Here is a 23,451-nt window from a genome sequence, read left to right as displayed (position 1 = left end):
ATATTCAAAGGAACCTTCCTGATTTCCTTTTGGCGGAAACGAGATTTCTGAGTTGAAAAGTAAATGCTTTCCTGATATGTAAGATTCTTTCCAACCATACAATAGCATGATTATGTAATTATTGAAGGAATTTGTCATTAGAATCATTTTTATACTGTAAATGTATGATTTCAAACTATTTGAATGCCATTAAATATACATAGCATCAATTCATCATTTGATTTAGAAAGGACTTATTCTACAATATTATTTCAGCATCAAGAATTGGAGCACATGTCATTAATAATAACTGTTAATAAACCATTTATTTTCTCTACGGCACTTTCACCTTGTTTCCATCCATTGGACTATTTTCCTCCCCTAAACAAAGACCTTATTAATTTTATATCAATCCCAAGATTAGCCAAGTGAGTGAGAGGAATAAAAAAGTACTGTCCTCTTTTATACCAATGAGAAATATGATGGGGAAGAGGAATTTAATTTTCTACTTCTTTCCAAAGTAAAGTAAAAATTCTAAATGTCACCTTAATGCTTTATTTAAATATTGTTTAGACTCAGAATTTGATAACTGATACATTCATGTAAATTCAACCATGAGTCCTTAAATCAAACGTATACCCTAGTTTACATCAATTTCTATTTATCTGTTAGACTGACACCCATGGAAATGGCCCATCTATAAAGGGAATCTTCTGTTGCTATACTACATCAGATTTTCCTTATTAAAAAAAGGATTTCTGCTTCCTCTTCTTTGTATAAAACTAGGTATATACATTGTTGGCCAGTCTGAGAATACTATCCTAATCTAATATCCTTTCTTTCAAATTTTTATGTTTTGAGACTATGTGAGTCTAGTAAATAGAGCTAATGGAACATAATGAGCATTTAAAAGTTATACTGTTTACATAATTGTAATAGTCTGTTTATATGAATAGAAAAGAATGTGGCTAGCTGCCTACACACAGCTGGAAATGCAAACATGACTCAATTAGACAGCAAGTGTTCTGTTTTAGAACCGATGAAACAGATTGAGTGTATACCATGGGGATTTAATGCAGAACATTAACACTAGTGGTTAAAACACAGGCATCACAGACATCATAGATAACAACATCAATTTTTTATAATTGTTTGATTTCTGTTCATGTTAATACAATCCAAAGCAGTTTCAAAATTCATTTCTTGAATAACGCGTCATTCCTGTGCTGGAATTATCCTTGTTTGAGGAAGACCACTATTATCCATATTTTCTACCCAGATACTCACCAAAGGAAATGTATTCTTTATGATAAACCTAATCCTGGCCAGAAAAGAAAATTGCTATATGAAATGCTGAACAATATTTTTGTATATCAAATATTTTCAAGCTTTTTAAAGTAAATTTTTATTAATATCTTTTTGGCCAGTTAAAGGCCCAGATATGACAAGTTTGCTTATTAAGTGATGTTTTCCAATTTGTTCTTACTGTAGATAAGTCTAAATGTTCACCAAAATCTGGTCTCTTTGTTCACACCATAAAGTTGTAGCTGGAAGGTAGTTGCCAAACCAATTATTACATTTGCTACCTCTATACCACCCCCTTATACTATGTGTAGTAACTGTACTAGTCATTGTACTAGTTGTACTAGTCATTAGCCAAGTGAATGAAAGGAAAAGTAGTGTGTGCCACTTTGGGACCAAGGCTTTCACAAAGTGGGTGTGCCTTCCTCATGGTTTGACCCCTTCTGCTTGCTGGTTGTTGAAGACTGTGAGGCACTACAGGATGGTGGAACAGCAGAATAAAAGGAGTCCAGGGCAAGAATGTCACCATGGATGAAAAAAAGTCCCTTAACCCAAACAACTTGCTTGAGATTGAAATATGAACGAGGTATAAACTTCCATTAAGTTGAGCCCCTAAATCTTTAGATCTATTTTTGCAGCAGTTATCCTCTAAAAATATCCTGTCTTAACCAATGAGGCTTTTCTTTTTCTCCCCCCTTCCCTTCCCCCTCCCCCCCCTCCCCCCCGTGAGATGGTTTCCCTTCCTTCTTGCTCTTCCAATGCAGGGAAGAAAGATCATTGATGTTTGCCTGCAGCTGCAGAAGCAATACCTAGAGCTAGCTTCATGCTCAGAAAAGGACACTGTACTTCCTCCTCATGGTTTCTGGGATTCTGTATGTTCAGAGTTACAACTATAGAAGTGATCCCTAAAAGTATAGTCTTTTTTTTTCTCCATTTTTTATAGAAAATGTTAAATGATCAGTTCAGTGTTTTCTAGATTGCAATTTCCATAACAGCAGGATCGGTGTGTTACTTGTCAACTGCTGAGAAGCTATCGTGCCTATCACTTTGCAAGTGTTTAATAAATCTTTGATGAATCAAAGAAGCACATCTTTTACAATAGACTAAAAAAGTGGTGTTCATTTTGTCTGACCCAGGAGCAAATTTACGACTCTTAGGTCCTTAGCCAATATCTAGGTTTTGCATTTCTTCCCAACTAGAATGTTTCTCCACTGGCTTCATGACAGAACATTCCCAGCTGTTTCAGTGCTGCATAGCAAAACTCTGACAGCTTTTAGAGCAAGAGTCAATATTAGTTAATAATCCATCTGCAGTTGCAACTATTTCATTTCATCACACTGACAGCATATATTCCTCCTGCTCCTATTTCCTTTGGGACTGGTGTTGCTGAACATCAGTATTTGCAGCGAGGCTCCAAGCTGTGACTATAAATCCCTTTGAGTTATTCACTATTCATTTCCACTCAGCATGCTCTAATTAGCTCATAATAAATGCTCCCCAAATACTGTGCATCTTACATTTTTCATCAGAATTTGGTAGGAAGGAAGGACCACTATCCCTTCTGTTAACAAGCCATCTTTGGGCATCTTTCTGCATCAGACACATTTGATGCATCTTAGTTTATATCTATCATTCGGCTCCATCAATGACCCAAGTTCTATCCTTCATTCTATAGCGGGATATATTCGGAAGTGATGACACTTCCATACAGGGAAGCCTGTGCACACTGCGCAAGGATTCTTGAGGTCTTCTGGTGTGAGAGCATGTGTACCTGTGCATATAATAATGTGCAAACTATTTTCACATATTGTATTCTGAAGAACATCCTGATCTCTGAATAAACCCTCTTGTTTTTTTTTTTTTAAGATTTTTATTTATTTATTTATTTGAGAGAGAGGATGAGAGGAGAGAGAGAGCACATGAGAGGGGGGAGGGTCAGAGGGAGAAGCAGACTCCCCGCCGAGCAGGGAGTGCAATGCGGGACTCGATCCAGGGACTCCAGGATCATGACCTGAGCTGAAGGCAGTTGCTTAACCAACTGAGCCACCCAGGCGCCCAAACCCTCTTGTTTTTGATGTTTTCATTTGCATTCTGGATTTGTTTGAAGAAATTCTAGCAATTGTTTATTTGTGTTGTGGAAAGAACTCTACTTCTACTGTAGTTGAAATAGTATATACATGAAGAATATGTATGCTTTTTAGTTTTATGTGGCATGTGGTGTGTGTGTGTGTGTTTGTATGTGTGGGTGTATGTGTGTTTGGTACTTTTGTGTTGCTGTACTTTTTAAACAAATTATGGTATGATCAGGAAATCTTAGAATTAGAAGAAACTTGCTGTCCAAATAATTCAACCACTCATTGTCAGAGATTCTTGCACCGATGTTTAAAAAAAATAAACATATTTGGCAGATGAAAGGCACTATCACTAGGCTTTCTTTTCTGTCATTGTTAAATAGAACGTCTGCTTTGCCTTGTTCCTCTATGATCATTGTCATACTGGCACTTCTGCTTAAGAAAAAATAGTAAAAAAAAAAAATGTCAGAATTTATATAAAGCATTTGGAATAGTTTTCCAATTTGAAATGAAGTTTTGGAGTTGTGTTCACAGAATTCTAGAAATTTGTGTAACCAAGTTTGAGGCTATTGTTCAAGGACACATATATGTAGCAGCAGTATTCCTGACAATACATCCCTGGATCTCGGAGTTCTAGGTCCTAAGTTTTAGAAGGCGTTACAGAACATATTAACATAGCTGTGAAAGCTTTATGAGATCATTTTAAAAACATTTCGGGTTTTCTCAAATGTAGAAATCCAGAGGCTTTGTATTTAACCTTTCTTTTTCTTTTTTAGATTAAGATGACACAGATTAGATCATTAATTTTTCTTTCCACTAATAATTTTGGTAAACCCTTGATTTAGGATATCATAATATAGGAAGAATAAAGGCAAAGTATTTCTCAGGTGGTAGCAGCCTGATCTCAGCCAGCTAAAGCTCTAACTTCGTTGAATTGTGACAACAAATGTTGTGATTGATTAAGCTTATTTTGAAGTCCTTTATATAGGGTCTATTTCATATATGTCAAATTTTATGCTAAAAACAAAAATTCTCAGTGGCAGAACTTTATGTCAAATTGTACAACAGAGGTTGTAAAAATAACAAAAAAGAAGTTGAATGTCAAATCCTAAATGCACATCTATTATAGTCAGTCAGAAGGATATTAAAATTTAAAGGATCATAAAACAAACAAAAAATGATTTTAGGTCTTCCAAAATAAGCGAAATGGCAGTATTTCACTCCTGCTTCTCTTAATCCCTAAGGTTATGCTAGGGGTATGATAAGTGATAGAAGCTTGGTCTTAAAAGATGATCTGATTTGAATCATTTGAGAGGCTTAAGACATGAGATTTCAGGGGATGAGAAACATCCTGGACAAAGGCTAAAATGGGGGTAAATCATGGCACTCGAGGTGTGCTCCAAGGAGATAATCTAGAACAATGAGAATCAAGACTAGAATGACAGCAGAATGCAAAGGAAAGAAACCCTTGAATCCAGAACACTGACAGGGCTTAAAGCTAGTTACTGACAGGAGACATGAACAATGATGAATCAAAGATGACAAGAAATTAACTTGGAAATTGAAAAATGAGTGCATCCCAAAGATTACATGGAATTTGATAAGATAGGGGTTTAAACTTTAAGAAAGCAAACTAGAACAAGTTGGATAATTCTGTGTCTAGCCAACTGTTATCTCTGATGAAATGTGAAGATAAAGGAGAATTGCTCATCTCTCAATGTCAAAGTAAAATAAACACATTTGCTTCAAAATTACAAAAAACAACACTATTTTCAACATGTTATTGAAGGAGTCTTGACATTTTTTGGCAACTTGGGTGGATTTGTCAGTCTTAACTGTAGAGAATATCCTATGGTAAGTATGATTAGAATTCTAATGATTACCCTTGCAAATCAAGTAAAAGCAAGTTTTGAGTATTATATTTTTACATAGCATGAATCTAAAATTTAAATTCTGCATAATCATACTTCACAAATATACTTCTTGTTTATGTGACTAAATCTGGGAACAAAGAGATTAGAGGGTAAAAAATAAACAATAATTCTTATCTAGTCAGTTCTTTCTGCTAGTAGATATTTAAAAAACAAACAAAATCAAGGAAACAAACACTTAATTGGCTGAGTTTGAGAGGTCTGCTTCCTCCATTTCTCATGTACTTTCAACTCAGTATTCACTTATGTAAAAAAAGAAAATATGGGGGAAAAGAAAATTACTAGGTGCTGTTGTGCCTAAGAGATGATGTTTAACACAGTGACGAAAAGAAAATATGTACTTGAACAGAAATTTTACGATTTAGGTCAATTATACACTTGGGAAGAACAAATCCTGTTGAATATGGAGTATGTTGAAATGCTCATGTTATTTTTCACATGTTTTGGGTCTTTTTTATTTTTTCTTTTTAAAGAGGTTTTTCCCATTATTTAAAAACCCAATGGGATTGTAATGGAACTGGGAAATGTAATCCATATGTTTTGGAACCTATTACAATTAAGTCATCAAATTACCTTTGAAAATATTTTGACCATTTAAAATACAAGGTCTTTTTATAACTGTATATACACCCACACAAGAAAATAATGCTAAACTCAAAGAATTAGTTTCTGGTTAAATATTTCACTTCCAAATACTTATTTTCACTTTAATGTTGAATGGCATATTAATCAAATACATGATATTATGATAGTAGTATGTATTAAATAATTTTATTACTAATGTGTCATTAATAATAACATTAAATCACCAAGAACAATGTACTATTAAGTAAGCAAAAACTTGTTCAGTGTTCATGTATTTATCACCAATTCATTATCTAAACATGTAAATATTCTTGCAAATAAATTTGCCCAAGGGCAAAATATTTTCAAGTGTACTCAGATCTGTTCTGCTGATGTCCTTGGAAAAAATAATCTTTTTTAGGTAAACAACAGAGTTTAACGTTTGGTGTTTTTGTTTATCTATTGGATAAACCCTTCATTCTACCACATTTGACCTTGAAGTGTAATATTCTCTACTTTCATGAAAATATGTCCTAGAAAAGTTGATTTTTCTTTTTCATTGAATATCTATTCTCATATCCATGATTTGTCTCTGGCATTAAACAGGCTATTCAGAAAAAAAAATTATATATATATATATAATCATGTTGTTGGAAGAATCCCCTACTTTGTAATTTGTATTCATCATGGATATTGCTGGATCTGGGTTATCATTTCTCCTTTGCAGATGAGGTCAGTTAAGCTTCATTCACTGAGTGAGTCATACCATGGGTTGGGTCTTTCTAGGGACTCCTCTTCCTTTGCTTGAATACACCTGTGGGTATTGAAACTGTTTTTCACTTTTCTTAAAAGAGCTTTTCCTTTTCTTAGCTAAGATTGAAAGAATTTTAACAAATATTTCTGACATTAGAGAGTATTTATTCAAGGAACTCTAAATTTGAATGCTGCAGTAATTTACAAATTGAAAGAGTATAGCAGCATTTGTTTTTCCTAAAGAAGCACATTGAGCTACCACAGCAGTAGGGAATCTTTGAGCATTTATAAAAATATAAATTGCAGGGTACTGCTAAAGAAACATTATTTAAACATAGTGTTTATTCATTTGTACAAAAACATTGGTAAAAATTTTTGTTATAAATATACCTCGAATTTGAAATAGTTTTTAATTCCCATGAAACCTACATTTTTTACAATTCTTGTATATTAGAAGCAGAAAATGTAGATGGGTGTCACATACGATTTCTAAACTACTCTGTTATGTTAGGTTATGGTTTTCCTTGTGGGGGGCAAGGGCATCACTGTAACAACTACTGTGTGAGTGTGTAATCACACATGTATTGCTACTGGTGTGTGGGGATAGCATGATCTGTTTGTAGAAACATAGAAGACAGCCATATGGTTTAGATTCTGGAATGTGTTTTATGAAATCATTTGCAGCCCTACCCTGAACTTCCACAGAGAAAAATCACACAGATGGGAGAGACTTATGGGCATTGTCGTTTAAAAGCCCTTTACGGGGGAACAAACAAAAGGGCTGATAAAGTAATAAAGCAGAAATCTCCTACCCTTACAGTTGTGAATACTGTATCCTGGAAGGAGGAAGATACGCCTGGGGTCAGACAGATGGAATTGCAGTGTTTCCACTTGGACAAATTATTCCACTTTTCTGACTCTTTCTCCATTTTTAAAAGAGAAATCAGATTATTGAACTTTTATATGCATTTGTATAAAAATACTTAGAAAATCGTAGCATGCAATAATTGGTTGTGTATGTTTTAATCTCCCTTCCAATCACACGACCGGATATGAAATGTCACTTTAAGTCATTATGATTTTTTTAAACGGTCAATTAAAATCAAAGTGAAATAAAGGTTGTATGCAAAATTTATAGAAGCAATAGTCATCATAGTAATAAAAGCAATTATGTATTATGTTGTACAAGAGGCAAGAAGACACACAGCTTTGCGCATACACAGGTAATATTAGAGCCATATAGTTCAGTATAGAAATGAACTTATCTTGTAAAAACATATGAGCAGAGATGTACCAAAGAGCACACAATCTGCTGGCTGACAATGTTGCACCTGCTCTGAGGCAGGGCATAATTGATTAAGCACACCAGGAGAAGGAATGTGAAAGGAAGCTTGACTCCATAAGGCTCTTCATCTATGAGAACTGGGGGACAGAGAAACTTAGTAGAATGTGTGTCAAAGGTTAGCTTCCTAGAGGAGGAAGATGCCTTATTAGAAAGAGGAACTTCAGGAGTTAGAATCAGTCTTTTTTTTCCTGCTGAAAACCTCAGCTCCACTGAGCCACCTCTTCAGTCTACCAAAGGAGAGTAGGAACTGAGCCTCCAGGGGCCATCAGCAGTGTCTCTCCTCATCTGATTTCAGGGTAGGGGGAAAAAAAAAAAAGAAGAAAGCAAGCAACCTTAATCGGGAGCCTACAATGAGCTGAAGGCTCGTAAATAATATTCCCTCCTAACTCAAAGAACCCTGTGACAAATAATGAAATATACAAAGAGAGTAAGTAAATCATCCAGATTGCGCAACTATAAAAGGCTGGATTCAAACTAAATTTTACTGGCTCTGAAACTATGACCTTAACACCTTCTAGCTCCTCAACAATTTATAAGTTTTAAAGTTCCAATTTAAAGAGAAACAAAAAATATGACTCTTTCTGTGGAAGGCGAACCAATAATAACTTACTTAGAAAGGAAAGCCTAAGTATAACCATTTGATAAATTGAAGGCAGTCATGGTAACTAGTAGTTGAAAGCTAACTAGGAACAAGGCATTGTGCTAATTACCCTAAATGCATTGAGAACCAGGAATTCATGCTAAAGGCTAAAGCTGAAAGTCTTTTTGGAGAAAAGCTGGGGAGGCCCCAAGAAGCTGAAAAAACAGAAAATGTAAGGACCAACCTTGTCCCAACCTTCAAGTGTCCAATAGAAAGAGGGACCCCAGAATTCTCTAGGCTCACTGTGAGATCTCTACCTTCCCTACCTTCTAATGTTTCTGATCTACAACCATGTAGGCCTGAGGCCTTCAAGATTCACATGTCCTCTTTCAGCCCACCCGACCCTTCTCTATCTTCTAACATTTTCCCCACTCTGCCACCATAATCTCTTGATCATTGTGACACTGTGTAATTGGTGTCTCTGCTTCTCTTCTTTCTCCCTATGATGTCTTTATGATTTAGTAACTTGGTCAGACTAAAACTGTATTTCCAAGAATTCTCCTTCTAGTATGCTTCTGGATAAGATGGGTGGGGAGAGGTTGTCTCATGTAGGGGGTGGAGGATTGGAAGGAAGCAGCCAGCATTGTGGCATTAGCACAGCTCTTCCCAGTTATTCAATCAAACACCAATCTTGGTGCTGCTTTGAGTGATTTTTGCGGATTAATTAAAGTCCATAATCAACTGATTTGAAATTAGAGAGGTTATCCTTGGGGCATCTAATTTAATCATTTGAAAAGTCTTTAAAAGAGAATTTAGGCTTTCTGTGGGGGATAAAAAGATTTTACTTTGTGGATAGCAAGTTCCAGCTCATGTTTTCTAGGACTTTATTGTAGTCTTCCTTTCCTAACTGCCTATGGACAATAAGCTTTGGCCTGTACCCACGGGCAGTAAACCACTTATGGTCTTTTCTTCTTGTGCCTGCCTTGATAACTTCACAATTGGTTAGTCAGTCCCACAATGTGTAAATCGATTCCTTCTAAGAAATTCCTTAATGTATGATACTGACTCTTGACTGAGAAACCCTCCTTAGGTGATTCTTAACCCAGCAACCAGAATGATCTGAGAACCCAATTTAGAACATACCACTCTCCTGCTCAAGCCTTCTAACAATAGTTCCATCTTATTCAGATTAAAAGCCCAAATCCTGACATTCTCTAATATAATTCTCCATGATTTTGTCCCTCATTGCTTCTGTGACTTATTTTCCTACCACTTTTTTTTTCTTACTCCTTCTTCTCCAGGCACACTGGCCTCAATGCTCTTTCTTGAACATTGGGTTCACTCCCATTTCAGGACCTCTGCAACTCATTATCTGCAGGGCTTATTCCACCTTTTTCTTTACATCTTTACTCAAATATCTACTTGTCACTCTCCATTTGAAATTGAAATCCTAATTTCTGACATACCTTATCCCTATTCCTGTTTTATTTTAATCCATAAAATTTATCATTATGCAACATGTTTTCATATTTATTTCCTTATTATCGGTGCCCCTTTTATCGGTTTGTGTTCTCCAGAGAAATAAAACCAATAAGATGTATGCATATCTATCCTTCTACTCCTCTATCTAAAGAGAGTTATTTAAGGAATTGGCTCATGTGATTATGAAGGCTGGCAAGTCCAAAATCTGCAAAGCTGACCAGTAGACTGGAAGTCAAGGGAATAGTTGATACCGCAGTTCAAGTCCGAAGGCCATCTGCTGACAGAATTCCTTTTTGCTAGGGAGAGCTTAGTTTTTATTCTATGAAGACCTTCAACTGATTGGATGAAATATTTTCACTCAAATTCCACTGATTTAAATGCTAATTGCATCCAAAAAATATCTGAGCAACTTGTTTGTGTTTTTGTTTTTAAAGAAAAAAATCTTGAAAGAAGATTGGGGGGTTGGGGCAGGGAACCTTATTTATAGAGGAATAAAGATAAGAATTACATCATCATTATTGACATTTTATTAATAACAAAATAGAGGCTCCAGGAAATTACATATTTTTTGGATCATATCATTAGTGCTATTCAAGCAAATATGTTTTAGGAATTGGATTATAAGGGCAGAGGGAAGCTCTCTCTGTCAAAAATGTTTTTCTTTCTTGCCATATTGACTTCAGCAATGAATCTGTAGTAGGAGAAATACACATTTATCTTCAGAATAAATAGCCTACAAGGTATTTTTGCCATTCCTATTCTTTAAAATGTTCAAATATTTGAAATGGACCGTTGTATAAACCAGCTCTTCCCCATTGCTTTTAAGATTAAAGTTAACGTTGGGCGCCTGGGTGGCTCAGTTGGTTAAGCGACTGCCTTCAGCTCAGGTCATGATCCTGGACTCCCTGGATCGAGTCCAGCATCAGGCTCCCTGCTCGGCAGGGAGTCTGCTTCTCTCTCTGACCCTAACCCCTCTCATGTGCTCTCTCTCATTCTCTCTCTCTCAAATAAATAAATAAAATCTTTTTTTAAAAAAAAGATCAAAGTTAATGTAGTTCTCTGTGACTTGATTTCTTCACTTGTAAAATGGGAGGAAGTATCATTATCTTATAGGGTTGTCAGAATTATGAAGTGCTTGGACCAGTGACTGGTGCAGAGTGAGGAGCTGAAACTTCTTATCTCTTCTACTCTTTTTTTTTTTTTAATTTAATTTATTTATATATATAGAGAAAGAGCATGGTTCACATGAGCCTGGGAGGAGCAGAAGGGAAGGAGCAGAGGGGCATGGAGAAGGACAAGCAGACTCCTCCCTGAGCATGGAGACCTATGTGGGGCTCAATCTCAAGACTCTGAGATCAACACCCTGAGATCATGACCTGAGCCTGAACTAAGAGTCAGACGCTCAACTGACTGAGCCACCCAGGAGTACCTATTGTGACTCTTCCTGTTATTATTATGTTTCCAGTCATCACTACTTTCCCTGGTATCCTTGGATTTCCTCTAGATCAAAAATTAGGGAGCAACTGACATTTTATGCTCACAGAAAAAAAACCCAAACGAACAAAAAAAACACCTGAAAAGTCAATGTAAAATAACACTGAAGATTCAACTTATTTGTGATTTCATGAATTTCTTTAAGAGAAAGGAGTAATGTCACTCTTTTTTGCAAGGCAGATTATCCCAGTGTTATGCCATTTATCACGCTTTTGCTCTTTATTTGAGCATATTTTTTATACTTACCAAATCTGAGTGAACTCAAATTTAAACATATTTTTACCTTGTTTTCTGCTGCTGCCAGTTTCAACTCCTGCTGAAAGATTCACAAGCACTTGTTTTTGAATGCTAAAATCCACGTTTCTCTCAGAAAAGATTTTAACTTCTGTCCCTTCCCACTTTTTTCAAAATCCTTTTTACTTATTCCTCTCTCCATTTTAAGCAGTTTTTCCCAGCTACTGAGATTCAGGCAACATTGTTAGGTGTGCCTTTGTGAGCTACAATGATGGCTGCCTCCTGTGTGGTAGCAGATATTACTGGAAGTACATCACCTACATTAACTACAGCAGTCCTCATAAGGACTCCAAAGTGGGTACTATCACACCTACCATATGCAGATGGGGAACCTGAGTCTGTGAAGGGAATGCCTATTCCAAGGTCACAGAGCTAACAAATGCTGACCAGCTCAATACAACAGCACCTTGTAGAGCCCAGGTTCCCTGTCCAGTTGCTCATTACTTTCAATGGCAGATGTACATTTACCCACAGTGTAGGCTATCAAAATTTTATTTGAAAAATAATGCAACTACTTAACGTTTAAGAGATCTCTGTTCTCGTGACAGTTTATATTTATCAAAGCAAGTAATTCAGATAGTAATCCAAACTGAAATTTTCTACATAATATTTGATATTAAATGATTATAATATTTAGTATGCCTTATTTAAAAGTATATTAAATGTGATAACAATTATATAGTCAGGTAGATTATTATTTAACATTAAATCATCTATTCATTTTGGTTTAAACTGTGTTTACAGTAAACCCTCATTTAGAGTTCGTCATCATTTATAGGCAAGGTGAAACTGTTTTCGTTCAATGATATCAGAAATACATATTGCTAAGAGGCTGATTATTTTTCTTGTCCTTCACATGGTATCGTAGGTTATAATGATTTTAGCATAGTCGGGGCTAGCCATTTGGAATCATAATGATTTGTTCCAAAGGGCTTAAAACATTCTCTGGTTTCTGCGAATTTCAGAAAAACATTTATAATAATTACACCTGGAACTAGAGTTTGGATGTTTTTTCATTCTTCTACTTATTCCACAAAGATGAAAATTGAAATAAAATGAAAACTTTCATTGTATTAATTTCATCTCATGTTAATGTTACAGGAATTTGAACATGAGTGTTGCCTAGACATTGCTATTTTTGGAATGAGGCCACAAATATAGCGATGCCATTTAAATTTTTCTGAAGGCAGTCAAATATGTAGTATACCTAGATTTAAAAGTTACTTCATTCCAAATTTCCAGCTATAAAATAAGTCATGGGAATGTAATGTACAACATGGTGACTATAGTTAATATTATATTGCATATTTAAATGTTACTAAAAGAATAGATCTTAAAAGTTCTCATCACAAAAAATTTTTTTGTAACTATATATGGTGATGAATGTTAACTAGACTTGTTGTGGTGATCATTTTATAATATATGCAAATATTGAATCATTACATTGTATACCTGAATCTAATATGTTGTATGTCAATTATAACTGAATTAAAAAGAAGTTATTTTATTCCAATTTGTTGAATTGATTTTGTATATAGACCTCTATTTCTTATGATACAGGATTTTGGGGGGAAAATACAAATCCAAAAATTTGCAAAAGGAAGTTCAGAGTTGAAAGGAATATGGAAAGATATGTTACTTTTTATAAAATACATATATGTTGTCATTACATAAATGTTTCTCTAAGATCAATGAGGAGTGACGGGGGTTTAGAAATGGAAAACAAGTCAACCCCTTACAAAGAATGTGGCTAAATTTTCACTGAAGCAAATGAAAACAGTTCTCTCATTCATTCCTTGATGTCTAGTCATCAGCCAAACAGCCCAATTCATAAATGGATCTCACAGAAGGCAAACCCAAAGTATCTAAAGGAAATTCATTTTAATGAATTCAAAACCACATGTGTATTAGACTGTTTAATGTAACAATTAAAGTCCAGAATGTTATGTTTTGATCATCATACAGCCTTGGTTCTTAAGTCTTGCATAGAGAAAGAAACGAAATGTTCAGCAATTTCATGTTTGACTGATTTTAAATTGCACAGAAAATAGTCAATGCAAGTGACTTAGTGGAAGTATATTTTTCACAAAATATAAAGAGTGTGCCTATTCATAGAGCATAATCATTATAGATACACATGTATACTTGTAGTAGCGACACGTGTCTATTCTGATTTTAATTTTAACATCATTCTAAAAATCAGAGTAGGATGTGACAAACTTCCTATTGCAAATGAAAGTCACTGATAGTTAAAAAGCAAACTGGAACCAAATGGATCACCATATTTGCAATAGGAACAGTGTAACTTAAAATCACTTGGGCTACAGATGAGAAATCTCAATCAAAAGCTTCCAGAAGTTGAGAAAAATTTTCAAACTTTGCATATTTTTGGTGGAAATTCAATGAGTGGGGCTTTCATTAGTTTTTTTTTTAACTTTTTATTTTTTTATTATGTTATGTTTATTATGTTGTTATTTTTTATTATGTTAACTTTTTATTTTTTATGTTATATTTTATTATGTTCATTCATTTTGAAAAAGAGATTAACAAAGAATGAGAATTTCCTTGAACAGTTGATGGTTGAAGATGGAGAGATTTATACCAGGGCACCAGCCCAAATCTGTGTTTCTAGAATAGGTTCTTTGCCCACCCTCTGTGGGAGGGACCTACTTACATTGTGTGGCTAGAGGAATGATGAGCATGCCAAATGACCTTTTCCCAGTTAACTACAGTGTTTCTGAACTTTTCTGAAATAGACATCACTTCGCTTGAGAGACTGGTATCTGGAAGCTAAAAAATCAAGGTTTAGTTCATAGAGTTTATTCAATTAAATCACCTACTATATAGCTCTAAGCAAGATTGGGGAAACTGGTAAGTCAGAATTAAGTAAAGTTTGATGGAAAAGGGATAAAGAAAATATAGTAAGAGGCTATTCAATCACAAGTTGGTCAATAAAGACTTTTTTTTTTTTTTTTAGATTTTATTTATTTTTTTGACAGAGAGAGACATAGTGAGAGCAGGAACACAAGCAGGGGGAGTGGGAGAGGGAGAAGCAGGCTTCCCGCAGAACAGGGAGCCCAATGTGGGACTCGATCCCAGGACCCTGGGATCATGACCTGAGCCGAAGGCCGACGCTTAACGACTGAGCCACCCAGGCGCCCCAATAAAGACTTCTTAAAGGCAAGCTATTTTTATTTCTTGTATCATTAAGTCTTAAAGATTATCTGTAGGAGTGCCTGGGTGTCTCAGTCCATTAAGCATCTGCCTTTGGCTCAGGTCATGATCTCAGGATCCTTGGAACAAGCCCAACATTGGGCTCATGCTTAACCAGAAGTTGGCTTGTCCCTCTCCCTCTGCTCTTCCCCCTGCACTCTTTCTCTTTCTCTCTCAAATAAATAAAATCTTGGACACAAAAAGATTATCTGTAAAAAGGCCTACTGGATTCAAAAAAGAAGAAGGAGAAGGAGAAGAAGAAGAGGAAGAAGAAGAGGAAGAAAAGAAAATAGAAGATATGTGACCAAAATGTCATATCTGAGGTTAAGACCTCATCTGTTTTATATGGAGGACAAACTAGAATTGGTACCATCTCATAAATGAAATGAATAGATATTGGCTTATATCTTATATACTATATACTCATCTGGAAATTAAAATTCCAAATTTAATTTTTATCCTATTTTTTCAATTGTGAAACACGTTAATACTGCAGAGAATATATATGTAAAATATATTTTAAAGAATATTAGTAAAGTAAATATCCATGCAACTACTACCCCGATTAAAAAAAAAAAAAAAAAAGAATATTACCTGTGGTTTAAAAGCCCTGTAAAAAAAGTCTTTTCAAATTGCCTCCAACTTCTATTTGAAATTCAAGAGAATCCTAGTGTATTAATAAGGGTTCTCCAGAGAAATACATATGTTAAATACATAAGATATATATGTATATATCTTAAATACATAAAAATATTTTACTATAGTAATTATATAATCAATCTTATTTGTAAATAAGAATATTTATTTCTTGAATATTATTTTAAGGAATTGGCACACATGACTGTCATAACTGGCAAGTCCAAAATCTGCAAGGCAGGCTCAAAGCCTGGACACCCAGAGAATTGATACTACAGTCCCTTAGGGAATCATGGTCTTTTCTGTTAAGGCCTTAAGGGAATTAATGAGGCCGAACCCTGTGATGGAAGGTAATCTACTTCACTTAAAGTTTACTGATTTAAATGTGAATCATCTCTAAAAATTACCTCTAGGGCAACATCCAGAGGTATTCAACCAAACAGTGGGGTACCATGGCTTAGTCAAACTGACACATAAAATTAACCATTACATTCTGCAAAAATCTCAAGAATGTCAATTTAGATGTTTATTTCCAAGTGAAAAGAGATATATGGAGTACACTCTGCTACTCTAGACATCACATTTTAACTATGCTTTTTTTTTTTTAAAGATTTTATTTATTTATTTATTTGAGAGAGAGAGAGAAACAGCATGAGAGGGGAGAGGGTCAGAGGGAGAAGCAGGCTCCCCGCTGAGCCGGGAGCCCGATGTGGGACTCGATCCCAGGACTCCGGGACCATGACCTGAGCCGAAGGCACTCACTTAACCAACTGAGCCACCCAGGCGCCCTTAACTATGCTTTTTTTTAAATTTGGGGAGACCATAGTTTCATGTCCAACTGGCTAATAGGATGTTAGTAAATTAAACCGGTAAATAATGACTATCTATCAAACATTTACTTTTAAAAATTGGAAAGATCTTATTTTCAGTGTCAAATTAGGGCAGAAAAATATCTAAAATGCATAGTTATAGTTATTAGTTATCTAACATAAGACTTACCTTTAACAAAAGATGTATTGTAGCTTTTATTTTCTGCTACCAATCCCACAAATGTGAAATGTACCTGAATGTCAAAGTATGCACTTTCACCTGAAACTGACAACCTACCTCTTTGTCCCATAACAAACTTTATCCGTGTTGTACTTATTCACACATCCTACTCAATTTCCTTATCACTGACTAATTCATCTTATTCCTATTTGAATTTACCTCTATCACGTCACAAAAAAACTCTTGCTAACACTAGAGAGAGACTCAATGGACATGTTCTAGTTCTCAGCTTATGAAACACCCCAGAAGTATTCAGTACCTTTGGCTTTGCTCCCTGTCTTGGAGAGATCCACTTGCAGGTGTCAGGCAAAGCCAGGCATCCAGGGCTGAAGCTCAACCTTGAAGTAAATATTAGAGATGTGATAGTGTCAGTTATTCTTGAATAGGTGGTAACCGAAGCTGTATTTATGGATGAAATCATCTAAGAAGTATGGAGTGTGAAGAAAGAAGGCTTAGGACAAAGCCTTGAGTAAGTAATGTCAACACTTAATGCCTGAGAAGTCAAGAAAATAAGTAGAAAACCAACAGAGTGTGGCATTGCAGAAGGGAGAAAGTGTTTCAAAAAACGTGGTTGTTCAACATTGAAGAAAACTGATGAAATGTCAAGAAAGATGAAATCTTCAATATTTGCAATGGGAGGACATTTGGGAAACTCAGAGAGGAAGAAGACAAACTGGAGTGAATTGAGGACAATCTACATTTGTCAATTTCTTCATACTGCATAAAAGATGACTGACTTGCTATTCCTGTTTTTTTTTCAATGTGACCCCATTCTATATCTATTCTTTTCTGTATCTTACTTTGACTTTCAAAATTTGCTCTGTAATGAAGATGACTATCCTCTTATTTAATTCACTCAATTCACCACTCTATTAATTCATCCAAAGCTATTTAGTGAGTTCTAACTCTATGTTAGTATTGTTCAAACACTGAAAATTCAGCAGTAAGTAAAATAAGGATGAGGTCTTTGCCACAATTCATTTCACCAAATTGTCACTGTACAGATTGTTTTAGCAGATTTGCTGAGGGAATAAGCAACCATAAAATCTCAGTGGCTGCAAAAGAAAGCAACATTTATTTCTTGTTTAAGCTACACATAGGCTAAGATCACTGACAACCTTACATATTTTTCCATTCCAGGACCCAGACAGAAGACAGAAACAAATGGGCTGGCAAAATTTATTAGTGCATCTTAAAGATTCTTCTCCAATGTATTATATACCATGTCCATTCATATTCCATTGGCCAAAGCACATTGCATGGCCAGGTTCAGTGTCAACGGAGCAGGGAATAAATTGTCTTTCCATAATGAGCCACTTGAACTCCAGGGCAATAAGCAGCAGTGAATAATTTCCTTACAGGAAAGGAAGGATGAAAAACTCTCTGCAATAAAACAATCTAGCACAAATAGTTGCTCCTATATTTTATCTATAAATTCATCCTATAAATATCTAAGAAAAGTTGACTCAGGCTTTAAAGTATCAACAGCAATGCTGTCTTACCACCAGTGATTCTCAGAAGTGACTTGAGGATGGCCATCACCATCAGAACTTTGTTTTATAATTTTATTTAACAGAATTATTTTTATCCTTTCTTAAGAACACTATGAATTATTTTAAAGATTTATTTATTTATTTTAGATAGGGGAGGAGGGGCAAAGGGAGAAGGAGAGAGTGAATCTCAAGCAGACTCCCTGCTGAGTGTGGAGCCCAACAGGGGGCTCGATCCCACTACCCTGAGATCATGACCTGAGCCAAAATCAAGAGTTGGACGCTCAACCCACTGAGCCACCCAGGCACCCCAACAATACTATGAATTATTGATGTACTTTATATTCTTATTTATACCAGGAAATTCTTTATTAGGAAAAAAGTTATACTTTTTGTATAGCATACAAAATAAATCCATTTGTTAATTCATTAAAGATATTTATTGATTTCATACAATATGCTACAGTAACAACTGCAAACATACAAACACTGCAAATTGTCAAAAATAGAAAATGCTGTATCTTTGGGCTCTTTCTCACTCCTACCTTCTACACCCAGACTAACACTGGGTCCCACGCTCCTTCCAAAAGTTATTTTGAATCTGGCGTATGTGGTACAAATCTGATTATAAAAGACCCTGCAACCACAACCTAATCTTGCCCTTTAAATAGCATTTTCAAGGAAAAATTCAGACTCATTAACAATATAGAGTACCTGCAGGCTCTGGGCTTTCCTCCCTCACCTTGCTTATTCCCTAGGACTTATGTTCTCTCCCAACCTACGGCCATTCTGGCCTCCTTTCAGTTTTGGGTTCTGTGCAATTTGATGTCTTCTCTTTTCTACCTAGAAGGCGCCCCTCATCCATTCATCCTTCTTTGGAAAGGATTTTCCTGGCCTTTCAATGGAAATAGGATTCCTGTTTCATTTGCTTACATCACACTGTCTTTTTCCTTTATAGCCATACAACAATCTGTAACTACATACATTTGTGGCACTATTATTTTTTAAAGATTTTATTTATTTATTTGAGAGAGAGAGAATGCATAAGCAGGGGGAGGGGCAAAGGGAGAAGCAAGCTCCCCGCTGAGCAGGAAGCCCAATGTGGGGCCTGATGGATCCCAGGACCCTGAGATCATGACCTGAGCCGAAGTCAGACCCTTAACCAACTGAGCCACTCAAGCATCCCTGTTATTATTTCTTTTTAATCCTTCTCTACCTTCTAGACTTGGGTAGTGAAGTGTGAGCTTGTGTACTGGAGCCAGTGAAAAACTCTTTGTTGTTAGTTTGGGGCAAGATAAGTATAAGCATTGAGAGTAAACATTTCAAAGTGTTGCAGCAATTTCATTTCACCAGGCCATCCTGGTTTGCAATCAGTGGTGTCGTTTCTGACCATGATATAAAACAGTTAGGGTGTTTTGAGTCCCATATGATACAAGCTTCATGTTAGCCGTAAGAAGTAGGACCATATTGTAACATCTAACATTTGAAGGTTAATTTGCCCACTGTAACCCTAATGGATGTAAAATTTGAGAAAATGTAAACTTTTATATGTATTTTTATGATTTGTTATTTTTAGAATAATTGATGTCTTTACTGACACCTGCTTTTCAAATTATAGTGTAACATTATTAGTTATCGTAGGAAATACAATTAGCAGTGTTTATTTCTATTCCTAATTTACATAAGCAGAAACAAGTCACATTGGGCTTGATTAGAGCAGATATAACTTTGTGAATGCTGCAGCTGATGTTGGGCCAATGGTGGTGATGGAAGTCATTCTAAAGAGCTGAAAACCAAGAGCTCATACTCCTTTAACTCACAAGTGTAATTCCTAGTATATTGAGATCAGTTTTTGAACCATAATTAATGGTAATTTGCTAAAACCACAGTGTATTATTTGTGGAGATATATTGGATAATTAAGGGATGAAACCATCAAAACTTCACTGGTGTTTACATAAAACATATAAATAAATACGTTTAAAACCAAGAGTTCTTCGTAAAAAAGACTAATGAGTTAAAAAGCTGACAGAAACAGATGTCCAACACTGCACATATAAATATTGGTGCTATGTGGGCTTCTTGTAAAATAGCACTCTGGGTTGCTGAGACTAAATAAAACACACAATTGCTGACACACCAGTGAAGTATGGTAGTAAAGATATTTGCCTGAAAAAAAATATTTGCTTGGAAGAATCTGTGGTATGAGGTCAATCAAATACCACTTTCCAATGATACTGTGTATTCAGGAAGTAGGTGATGATATAGAAGACCAACCCACAGGATAATTAAAGCTAAGCAGAGTGTTTTTAGTTGCAACTAGACTAATGCACTGATACCGCTAACACAACAATTCTTTTATTTTTATTTACTTTTTAAGTTTTTTTAAAAGATTTTATTTATTTATTTTACAGAGACAGACACAGCAAGAGAGGGAACACAAGCAGGGGGAGTGGGAGAGGGAGAAGCAGGCCTCCCGCCGAGCAGGGAGCCCGATGTGGGACTCGATCCCAGGACCCCGGGATCATGACCTGAGCCGAAGGCAGACGCTTAACGACTGAGCCACCCAGGCGCCCCACACAACAATTCTTTCAGCTATAGCTTTTTTAACATAAGTTGAGAAGTGGAATTTTTTTTCTTCATTGTTGATTTAAAACGACTAGATCTGAACTGTATAAAACCATATAAGGTTAGCCAATGTGATTTGGAGATTAAGCTTTGTGTAGGAGTATGGATAGCACAACATCTATGGCTGAAAACTTTCTGGAGTTACTCAGCTATGGAGCTCGCATCAAAAATACAATCAACGCACTACTTTGCTGATCCAAAAAACTATTGCTCTGTAGAAAATGTCAGCTTAAATCAACAGAGTGCTTGATAGCATACTAACATTTGTAAATTAAGTAACTGCTAAAACACTGAATTTGAGATTATTTTGCTTACCCAACAATAACATGGAAGCTGACCATAAACTCACATTATTGCATGAAGAGGCATGATGCTGTGAAGAAAAATTTTGTTGAAAACATTTAAATTACTGAAAAAAAACCTCAGTATTTCAGTAAGATAAGAAACAAGTTTGGTTCCAACTTTTTAAAGATGTTCAGTGATAGGATTCCCTGTTGATATGATACTTTGTATATATTTAATGATATTAGCCCTTCTAAGCGTGGTAGGAAAGAAGTGAGTTTTTTCAATGGTAGGTAAAATTGGAAGGCAAAAATCAAACTTAGAAGCTTTCAAAAGACTAGTTTTTACTGATTTTATGAATTTATCTTAAAAATTATCAGTGAAATAGTTATTAATATTACTATTTCATACTTGCAAAGAGTTATCCCCACAAAATTTATTAGAAGGTTTGATGGTTTTTGTGTGTCAGCTTGACTGGGCTAGGGGATGCCCAGATAGCTGGTAAAACATTATTTATGGGTGTGCCTGTGAGGATGCTTCTGAAGGAGATCAACATTTGAATCTGTGGACTGGGTAAAAAGGTAGCCCTCACCATTGTGGGTGGGCATCACTTGATCCATTGAGGGCCTGAACAGAACAAAAGGCGGGGAGAGGGTGAATTGACTCTCTTTGGTTGAGCTGAAATATCCATCTTCTCCTGCCTTTGGATATCAGCATTCCTAGTTCTTGGGCCTTAGGACTTGGACTGGGACTTACGCCTTAATTCCCTTGTCTCTTAGCCCTTAGGGCTGGCTAGAACACGACCACGTTTCCCGGGCCTCCATCTTGCTGGTGGCAGACTGTGGGACTTCTTGGCCTCCATAATCATGTCACCAATCCCTCATAAAAAACCTGCATATGTCTATACATATCCTATTTGTTCTGTTTCTCTGGAGAACTCTGGCTAATACACATTTTGGTACCGAGAGTGATTTTAAAGATTAATTTACTTATTTCAGAGAGAGAGAGAGAGAGTGCATGAGTGAGGGGAGAGCCAGATCGAGTGGGGGAGGGGAAGCAGACTTCCCACTGAGTGCAGAACCCAACAACTTGGGGCTCAATCCCATAACTCTGAGATCACAACGTGAGCAGAAACCAAGAGTTGAACGTTTAAGTGACTGGGCCCCCCAGGGCCCCCTTAGGGGAGCAGAATATTAAGGATGAGTTTTCTGAATTCCTTCTGGTGTTTCTGGAATTGCTTCTCTTATCTGATTAGATCTAAAGATGCTAATAGTTCTATTTCCAGCAGTTAAGACAGCACTTATTTCATACATGGTATGAACAATTTATATAGAGATAAAATATCTGCAGTGGATACTCCTAATCAACTTCTCATAAAAAGCAAGGACCTAAGTTACTCTGTATATGACACTTTCAGACATTTTTTTGAAAACTTAAGGAATATGACACTGGTTGGTTGCTCTTAATATTGCTGGACAAAGTGGTGAAAGAAAAACATGAGCTCAGAGATTTGAATTCCCAGCTGAAGTGCTGCATAAATGACCTAAGAGCTACCATGTGTGCCCTGAAGGGGACACCTTAATCTCCTGTAGCTGCAGAGCCTAAAATAATGAAAATGAAATACAACCTCATCCTGTGATTGGCTGAATACAAATTGAAATCCCTGGCCATTCAGGGTGTCTACCGTTAAAGTGAGGGCAGTGATCGGGATAGAATGGGATTCTATAAATTGGGAAGGGGACTTGTGGGAAGACCCTGATGAAGCTGGGAATGCTGAGCCCCTAAATTCTGATGAGTCTTCTTTGCCAGTGGAATTGGTCTGCCTACCTTCTGTGTCAGGGCATCATCACCATCTTCGTAGTCTGAAGTTATTAACCCTGCCTTGCTTGAGGAAACAGCAATGGCATCCCTGAGGCGGCTGTCATGAAAAGATAACAATGCTGATTCTCCTCAGGACCCACCCCACCACTCTTCTTCATTTCAAAATCTCTAACTAGACTCAAGTCCCAAGAGGCCTCTAAAGATGAAGTAAAATGTATGATCCATGAGGAGGTGTGTTGCACGTCAAAAGAATTGCTTTTTTAAACTTGTGTGGGAATGAATACCAAGAATGAGGGATAATAGGGAAAGAACGTAAATTTGTATCAGTGTATCATTATGAGACCATAAGCAGAGATTCTACTTTGAATGCTATAGCTTGAGGGATTAAAAAACATCTGATGGTTTGTTTATTAGGTTGGCTGAAACAAAAGATGGCCCACCTTGAGTGAACTGGAAATGCCCAACCTGCCATGGTTTACCATACAGGAAGGGATTAAAAGGTTTAGGGAGATTGGAATGTTAGAGTGGATTTATCA

The 23,451-nt window shown here is 36.1% G+C and overlaps 1 long non-coding RNA gene and 1 pseudogene across 1 annotated transcript in view; one reads left to right on the top strand and one right to left on the bottom strand.

Annotated features, from left to right (window-relative positions):
• LOC123863249 (uncharacterized) overlaps positions 1-23,451 on the top strand; it is a 98,076-nt gene that overhangs the window by 48,823 nt on the left and 25,802 nt on the right. The gene's annotated exons all lie outside the window — the stretch shown is intronic.
• On the bottom strand, positions 2,003-2,202 carry LOC123834906 (small nucleolar RNA U3; annotated as a pseudogene).

Source organism: Mirounga angustirostris, unplaced genomic scaffold, assembly GCF_029215605.1.
Source record: "Mirounga angustirostris isolate CCGP_5_RB_7025 unplaced genomic scaffold, mMirAng1.0.hap1 SCAF_1, whole genome shotgun sequence".
NCBI lineage: Eukaryota > Metazoa > Chordata > Mammalia > Carnivora > Phocidae > Mirounga > Mirounga angustirostris.
Note: the sequence above shows the minus strand (reverse complement) of the source record. Positions and strands in the feature narration are given on the sequence as shown.